The 8,521-nt window shown below is 42.0% G+C and overlaps 1 pseudogene; it reads right to left on the reverse strand.

The window, feature by feature from the left end:
• Positions 1–6,241: 6,241 nt before the first annotated feature.
• Positions 6,242–8,103, reverse strand: LOC110290251 (TAR DNA-binding protein 43-like; annotated as a pseudogene).
• Positions 8,104–8,521: the final 418 nt, after the last annotated feature.

Below are 8,521 nucleotides of genomic sequence, written 5' to 3' on the forward strand. Positions count from 1 at the left end.
AGCCTTCCTAAAATATAACTGCGTTTTATTTTAATGAACTTCTTGTTACATTTACCTTTTGTACATGTGAATAAACTTTATATTAAGTAATATTTATTGTTGATTTTATAATGACTCACATATGATATTATGCAGCTTAAGCCTTGAACAACTAATTTCATGTCTTCAAAATAATGTTTATAGCATATGTATCTTTCCTTGGGCTGGGCCAGCATCCTACTTAAACAACTGAGCTATAGTTGTATGGGTGTTATTGTTTAATAAAGTTTTAATATCTAATTTGAGGCAAACATATTTATTACTCCTTCAAGCTAAATGTATGTGTGCTGGGATGTAGCCTAGCATGTGTGAAACCCTACGTTTAACCTTTAACTCAGCCCCAAACCAACACACACTTCTTCTTCTCTACACACTTAGTAGTCAGCTCAGCACTAATAACATTCTTTTTTTTTTTTTTTTTTAATTTTGGTTTTTCGAGACAGGGTTTCTCTGTATAGCCTTGACTGTCCTGGAGCTCACTTTGTAGACCAGGCTGGCCTCGAACTCAGAAATCCTCCTGCCTCTGCCTCCCGAGTGCTGGGATTAAAGGCGTGCGCCACCATGCCCGGCTACTAATAACATTCTTAGTTATTATTATTATTATTAGCTATTATTATTGCTGTGAAGAGACACCATGACCAAGACAACTCTTCTAAAAGGAAACATTTAATTGGAACTGGCTTACAGTTTCAGAGGTTCAGTTCATGGTCATAATGGCAGGAAGCATGGCAGTGTGCAGGCAGACATGGTGCAGGAGGAGCTAAGAGTTCTACATCTTGATCTGAAGGCAGCTAGGGGGCTGTCTTCTGCTTTGCTTGAGCATAAGAGTCTTCAAAGCTGATCCCCACAGTGAGACACTTCAACAAAGCTACCCCTTCTTCAATAAGGCCATACCTCCTACTAGTGCCATTCCTATGGCCAAGCACTGAAATACATGAATCTATGGAGGCCAAACCTACTCAAAGCGCCCTTGTCTGGTGGTGTGTTGGGGTGCACTACTTGAAGGTTGTCAATTGTGTTATTCAATTGTTAATTCTGTACCAGCTGAGAGCTGAGTATGAGGGTGTATTGTGGTATTGTTATGCTTATGGATCTGACTTAATAAGGATTTAATGTCTGGTAGCTGGGCAGGAAAGGGAAGGTGGGACTTCTGATCTGAGTGGGGGGAGGTCTCTGGGAGAAGAATCAGAAGTGGGAAGATTCGCCAGCCGGACATGGAGGAGGTAGGCCACATCTGTGTGTGAGAGAGAGAGAGGTAAGTGAGGTTGACAAGAATATTAGGGTTAGGGTTAAGTTAGATGAGCAAGCGGGGAGGTAGCCTAAGCTATAATAAAATTAATATTTGGCAGGTCCAAGAAACCCTGCTGCACTGGAACCTTCCTGAATTGCTCTCCTTTTTTTTTTTTTTAAAGATTTATTTATTTATTTATTATGTATATAGTGTTCTGCCTACATGTATTCCCTGCACACCAGAAGACAGGGCACCAGATCTCATTATAGATGGTTGTGAGCCACCATGTGGTTGCTGGGAATTGAACTCAGGATCTCTGGAAGAGCAGCTAGTGCTCTTAACCTCTGAGCTATCTATCTCTCTCCAGCCTACTCTCTGCCTTTTTTGTTTGTTAATCTTGATCAACAATTTGGCAGGATTTAGAATCACCATGGAAACAAATTTCTGGGCATGTTTGAGGGATTACCTAAATTAGGTAAAGGTAAAAAGACTTTACCTCCCTCCTGACTGTGGACACAATGTGACCAATTGTTTCCTGATACCATACCTTTCCTGCTATTATGGACTTTGGAATTGTTAACAGTTCTTTCTTAAGTTGCTTTTGCTTTGCATTTTGTTACAGTAGCGAGACAAATGACGCTAAACTGGTCTTTCATTTAACCTTAACTCTCAAGCCCCTCCAGGGGTCCAGCCCATATCATGTGACCCATAGCCTCCTCAAGCTGTTAACATAAACTATGTGGTGTGGACCAATCCTCAAGTAAACAAGGATATTCTTAAAATGGATAGAATATTCTAGGCAGTTGAAGTTTATAGGCTGGGGCTGGAGGGGCCACTCAGTAGTTAAGAGCACTTGTAGTTTTTGCAGAAGACTCAGGTTTGGTTACAAGCACAGACATGGTTGTCCATAGTCATCCTTAACTTCAGTACCAGGAAATCTAATGCCATATTCTGACATCTGCAGATACTGGACATGCATGTGGTGCACATACATGTGTATGGGCAAAACACACAGAAAACAAATACTTAAAAAAAAAAAAAGGTTATAGCCATAGAACCAGGCAAGAATCAAAACTTTTCTTTGTAATGTGTAGGGTTCAAACACACTGGATCTACTTTCATGAACTAAAACAAGATGTATGAGTTCATATTGATATAAATAGGATATGTGGGCTAGAGTGATGGCTCAGTGGTTAAGAGCACTGGCTGGGGCTGGTGAGATGGCTCAGTGGTAAGCACCCAACTGCTCTTCCAAAGGTCCAGAGTTCAAATCCCAGCAACCACATGGTGGCTCACAACCATCTGTAACGAGGTCTGGCGCCCTCTTCTGGAGTGTCTGAAGACAGCTACAGTGTACTTACATATAATAAATAAATCTTAAAAAAAAAAAAAAAAAAAGAGCACTGGCTGGCTGGGCAGTGGTGGTGCATGCCTTTAATCCCAGCACTTGGGAGGCAGGGGCAGGTGGATTTCTGAGTTCGAGACCAGCCTGGTCTACAGAGTGAGTTCCAGGACAGCCGAGGCTACAGAGAAACCCTGTCTCAAAAAAACCAAAAAAAAAAAAAAAAAACCAAAAAAAAAAAAAAAACACTGGCTGCTCTTCCAGTGAATCTGAGCTCAATTCCCAGCACCCACTTGGTGGTTCACAACCACCTGTAACTGCAGTTCCAGGGGATCTGATACTCTTCTGGCCTCCACAGGCACTGGACATATATGGGGTACACAGGCAAAACTTGCACATAAAATAGAATTTAAAAATTTAAATAATAGAATAAAAAAATTAGTTCTTCCTTATAGAAGAATAGTCATGAATGACTGTATAGCCACACAATGATGCAATTAGGAAAATCACTCTGTAACTGTATTAGTTGTTTTTCTATTGCTGTGGCCAAGACAATCTATAGAAGAAAGAGCTTATTTGGGCTTATGGTTCTAGAAGTTTAAAGTCCATGATGGCAGAGAAAAGGGGACTGGTGCCAAGAACTAGAAGCAGAGAGCAGAAGTTGAGGGCTTAACTCTTGAAACCACAAGCAAGAAAGAGAATATACTGAGAATGGCTCAAGATTCTGAAATCTCAAAACCAATCCCCAGTGACATAGTTCCTCTAGCAAGGCCATACCTCCTAAACTTACACTGAAAGACCCACAATGTGAGGACTCCCCCATGTTCTGACTCAGGAGAGGCAACACCGCAAATCACACAAGAAACGGTCTTGCTGCAACTGCAAGAGGATTTTTATTCAAAAGCGCTCTCGGGCCCACAGTCATACACCACGCAGGGGTAGAGGACCGTGGCGCCCCGAGTAGCTGAGTAAGGGGGTATTTAAAGGAAGAAACCACAACTCAAGGAGGTGGGGAGGGCATTGCTGGAAAATACCAAAAATACCAGTTAAGAGTCACAAGGAAGTGCAAAGTCACAAGTGTCAGGTTATCTCTCAAGACAGTTTCTAAGAGCCCCTAACAATCTAAGAGCCCCTAAAGGTAGCACATTTGCATTGCAGGTTCCAGCAATGGTTAGGGTGGGTCAGGGTGACTTTCTTTGAATGAACACTCTTTGAACCCAGGAAGCGGGTGGGTGGAGGAAGGAATGTCGCTAGCTGTTTTATGACCAGCACCTGGAGCACTAAGCCACAAAGACCACACTCCCAAGCCTGGGCCTAAAAGCCTCGAATTTTGCTATACTTCTTCAACACAATGCCACCAATTCAGGACCAAGCATTCAAAAGTCCGAGCCTGGGGGAGAGAGGGACATTCCCATTCAGATCACCATGGTAACCATAATATTAACTGCTTGAAGCAAATATCATCTGAGGATGCTCTCAGAAAGGTATGTGCTAATGCACTTCATGTATTAATCCTCAAGAGCTGTGAATGCTGCCAGGCAGTGGTGGCACAAACCTTTAATCCCAGCACTTGGGAAGCAGAGGCAGGCAGATGTCTGAAGTTCAGAGGCCAGTCTGGTCTACAGACTGAGTTCCAGGACAGGGCTACACAGAGAAACTCGGTCTCAAAAACCAAAAACAAACAAATAAAACAACAGCAACAACAACAACAACAACAACAAAAAGATGTGTTAGTGTTGACCTTCTTTGGCATAAGGATCTTTGCAGATGTGATTATAAGTCTTGGGGTGAGCTCACCCTGAGTTAACCAGCCAGGTCCACACCCAATGGCAATTCTCATAAATAACAGGAAAGCAGGCAGACATATAGAAAAGGCAGAGATGGAGCAGCATGGCCACAAGCCACAGAGTGTTGCTGAAAACAACAAAAGACAAAGATTTCCCCCTTAGAGCTTCCAGAGTCAGCATGGCCTAAGAAACAAGATTTCTAGTACATTAATCCTTCTGGTTTGTGTTCATTTGTTTAAGTCACCATAGGGAACCGACACACAAGCTAAAACTTGAGGCTTGTGGGTCCTAAAGCACCCATGAAATACTGAACTACCAAAGAAGACACAGTACATCAAGGATGCAGCTCAGTGGCACAGCACTTACACCTGTATCTTAGGGAATTCATGAGGATTGAGAATATAAATCTATGCAACCCCCTTACCAAGGGATCACACTCACCTTGATTAGCTACTTCTGTAGGAAATAGTTTCTGATTAAATCGTCCCTAAGAAGATTCTGAGTCTCCCCTGTCTTTAGAGAGACTCCGCTTCTCAAAGGAGACTTCCAAAGAAGCCGGCTTTAAGAGGTACCTTTCCTGAGCCCATTGCTGCCTTCCTGGGAATTGTAGCAGCAACAGAGTCATCAAAGATGACTGATAAGTTCAAGCTTCAGAGACAGAGAAAATGGTAGCAGAGCTTCATTCTGATCTTCAAGCTGAGTTTTTGTTTGAGAGATAGGGTCTCTCTATATTTCATAGGCTGGCCTCAAACTCTTCTTTAAAGAGATCCTCCTATCTTGGTCCCTCATCAGGGACCACAAGTGTGTATCGCCTTGTCTGGCTTATTTCCATTGTTTTAATTCCCAATTTTGGCCTGAGAGATTGAAATTAGAGTTGCCTTAGCAAAGCCAGAGCTGATGGTGCCCCTCAAAACAAGAAAGAAAACAGAACACTAAATCAACTCACTTCTCTCAAACAAACACATTTGTTAAATGTGGTCTCTTTGAATCTTTGTTTTTTGATTTTTCGAGACAGGGTTTCTCTGTGTAACCTTGGCTGTCCTGGAACTCACTCTGTAGACCAGGCTGGCCTCGAACTCAGAAATCCTCCTATCTCTGCCTCCCAAGTGCTGGGATTAAAGGTGTGCACTACCACGCCCGGCTTCTTTGAATCTTTTCTATACAATGGTTGGTCTATTTGTAAAATAGGAAATGTGTAGATTTATAGATGCCATTTCTTTCTTTCTTTTTTTTTTTAGATTTATTTATTTATTATATGTAAGTACACTGTAGCTGTCTTCAGACACTCCAGAAGAGGGCGCCAGATCTCGTTACGGATGGTTGTGAGCCACCATGTGGTTGCTGGGATTTGAACTCTGGACCTTTGGAAGAGCAGTCGGGTGCTCTAACCCACTGAGCCATCTCACCAGCCCGATGCCATTTCTTTCTTTCCTTTCCCTTTCTTTCTTTCTTTCTTTCTTTCTTTCTTTCTTTCTTTCTTTCTTTCTTTCTTTCTTTCTTCCTTTCTTTCTCCCTTTCTTTCTTTCTTTCTTTCTTTCTTTCTTTCTTTCTTTCTTTCTTTCTTTCTTTCTTCCTTCCTTCCTTCCTTCCTTCCTTCCTTCCTTCCTTCCTTCCTTTCTTTCTTTTTTTGACTTGAGACAACTTTTCAAATAAGTTTATTTGAAGCAAAATAAACTACTGCCAAGAAACTTTATGAAAGTTCCATCTCAAAAGGGTCAAAAAGGGGAATTATCTGCTATTAATTCTTTGCATTTGCGGCATCAAAGACGCAGCCTGTGCAGCGTGATGACGAATTCTCGGATGAGAAAGCATGTAGACAGAAGTACTCCTATGGCAGAATATTTACAGCACTACTTTCAATGAAGTGCTTCTTCCAGACACATTTGAAATGAGATGAACTGCAGAGATTAAATGAAGGCTTCATATTGTACTTTCATATATGAAGGAAGACAGTGTTAAAAACAAAACCAAAAGAATCAAACATCTTTGACATCATCATCTCCCAAATGGAGATTTTCCTAAGGAAAAAATTCATAGGGTGGGATTCAAATTAAGGAGAAAAGAATGTAGCTCTAACCAATGGTTTCTACTCTGCTCTGAACATGCAAAGAATCCATTAACAATTTCAATGATAGAATATTACAGAGAAACCTTCTGAGATCAATTGTAGTGTTGGTTTACCAATTAGGCAAACAGCAGTTCACTTTCACCCACTCAGTATTTTAATCCTTTATATAACAAAACATAAAATTCATTTAGCTTTTCCCTCTTTTTTTTCTAAAGAAAAATGTCAAAAATACTGCTGAATATACTCCACACTGAACAAACCAATCTGAAAATTTTAGTACATATGTATTTTACAATATACTTACCATGAGTTTAGAAAAATTTGAATCCCACCATTCTAAATCTACCTAACCTAACAACCAACCTACTAACCACCCCCCAACACCTACATTCCCCAGCCAGAAGATTTAGAATCCATGCTTGAGCCAAAGCCCCCATTAAAACCACTGCTCGATCCTGCATTTGATGCTGACCCCCAACCAAGTGGGGGGCACCAGAATTAGAACCACTATAGGAATTATTTCCAGAACCAAAAGCCTGATTTGGTTCCCTCTGCATGCTGCCCTGGCTTTGGTTATTCCCAGATGGGTCCGACTGGTTCTGCTGGCTGGCTAACATGCCCATCCTACCCCAACTGCTCTGCAACGCTGCCTGAGCCGCAGCCATCATTGCTGGGTTAATGCTAAAAGCACCAAAGTTCATCCCTCCACCCATATTACCACCCTGGTTATTTCCCAAGTCAGCTCCACCCCCTCTACCGTGACCAATCGCACCCTGATTCCCAAAGCCACCAGGATCACCACCAAATCTTCCACTTCTCTCTAACAGTCTATTGCTATTGTGCTTAGGTTCCGCATTGGATACATGCACGCTGATTCCTTTAATGATCAAATCCTTTCCACAAAGAGACTGGGCAACCTTATCATCTGCAAAGGTAACGAAGGCAAAAGTTTTGAGTGGTTTGGGAATGAAGACATCTACCTCTTCTCCATACTGACAGAAAACTGCTGAAGCTCTTCATCAGTCATGTCCTCTGTACAACGTCCAACAAACACCTTTCTGCTTCTCAAAGGCTCATCTGGGCTTTGCTTAGAGTTCGGAAGTTTACAGTCACACCATCGCCCATCTATCATATGTCGTTGTGACATTACTTCCACTTGGGTTTCATATTCTGTAAATCGAACAAAGCCAAACCCTTTTGAGTGACAAGTTTTAAAATCTTTCTTGACCCGAACCATAAGAACCTCTCAGAAAGTACTGAAATAGTCTTTCAGAACCTGCTCTGTTGTTTCCCCGAGATCAGACTTTTTTTTTTTTTTTTTTTTTTGGTTTTTCGAGAAAGGGTTTCTCTGTATAGCCCTGGCTCTTTTCACTGTCACTGCAGAGGAAGCATGTGTCTCATCCATTTTCCTTTTGTTATCTTTGGGATAGTTGACAACATATACTAGATTGCCCCAGCTAGCATCTGGGGCATGCAGAATTCCTTCCACCAGTTGGACGCCTCTCATACACTGAGACACTGGATTCTGGTAGCACAGACCACATGCCCCTGGAAACTGGGCTGTAACTGTGAGCAACACTGTCCCATCATCTTCTGATGCTATTTCATCGTCTGTTACCTGAACATATTCAGACATCTTTGCTTAAATCTCCTCTAGGCCACTGCTAGGAAGCACAAGGAGGAAGCAGAGACGAGAAGGAATCTGACAACAACCATAGATGCCATTTCTAATCAATCAACTCTAAATTCTGCATTTCCTCCCAACCTCCATCCCTGTATAACAAAGCCATTTTGGTCTCTTGGCCTGGGTCCTCTCCTGCTCTCCCTCCCTCCTTTCCTCTCCTGTTCTGGGTAGTCTACCGGGCATGCTCAGCCTGGATTCTTCCCTCTTCTTGCTCTCTCCCTTTATATCTAAGTCTTTAAGGAGTAGGTGTTTCATAGGCAAAAAAGAAAGGGGAGAAGGGGATTTTTAAAAAAATCTACTTTTGGGGCTGGAGAGATGGCTCAGTGGTTAAGAGCACTGACTGCTTTTCTGAGGGTCCTGAGTCCAAATT

The sequence above is a fragment of the Mus caroli genome, unplaced genomic scaffold, assembly GCF_978045245.1.
Source record: "Mus caroli unplaced genomic scaffold, Mus_caroli_1 scaffold_2, whole genome shotgun sequence".
Taxonomy (NCBI): Eukaryota; Metazoa; Chordata; class Mammalia; order Rodentia; family Muridae; genus Mus; species Mus caroli.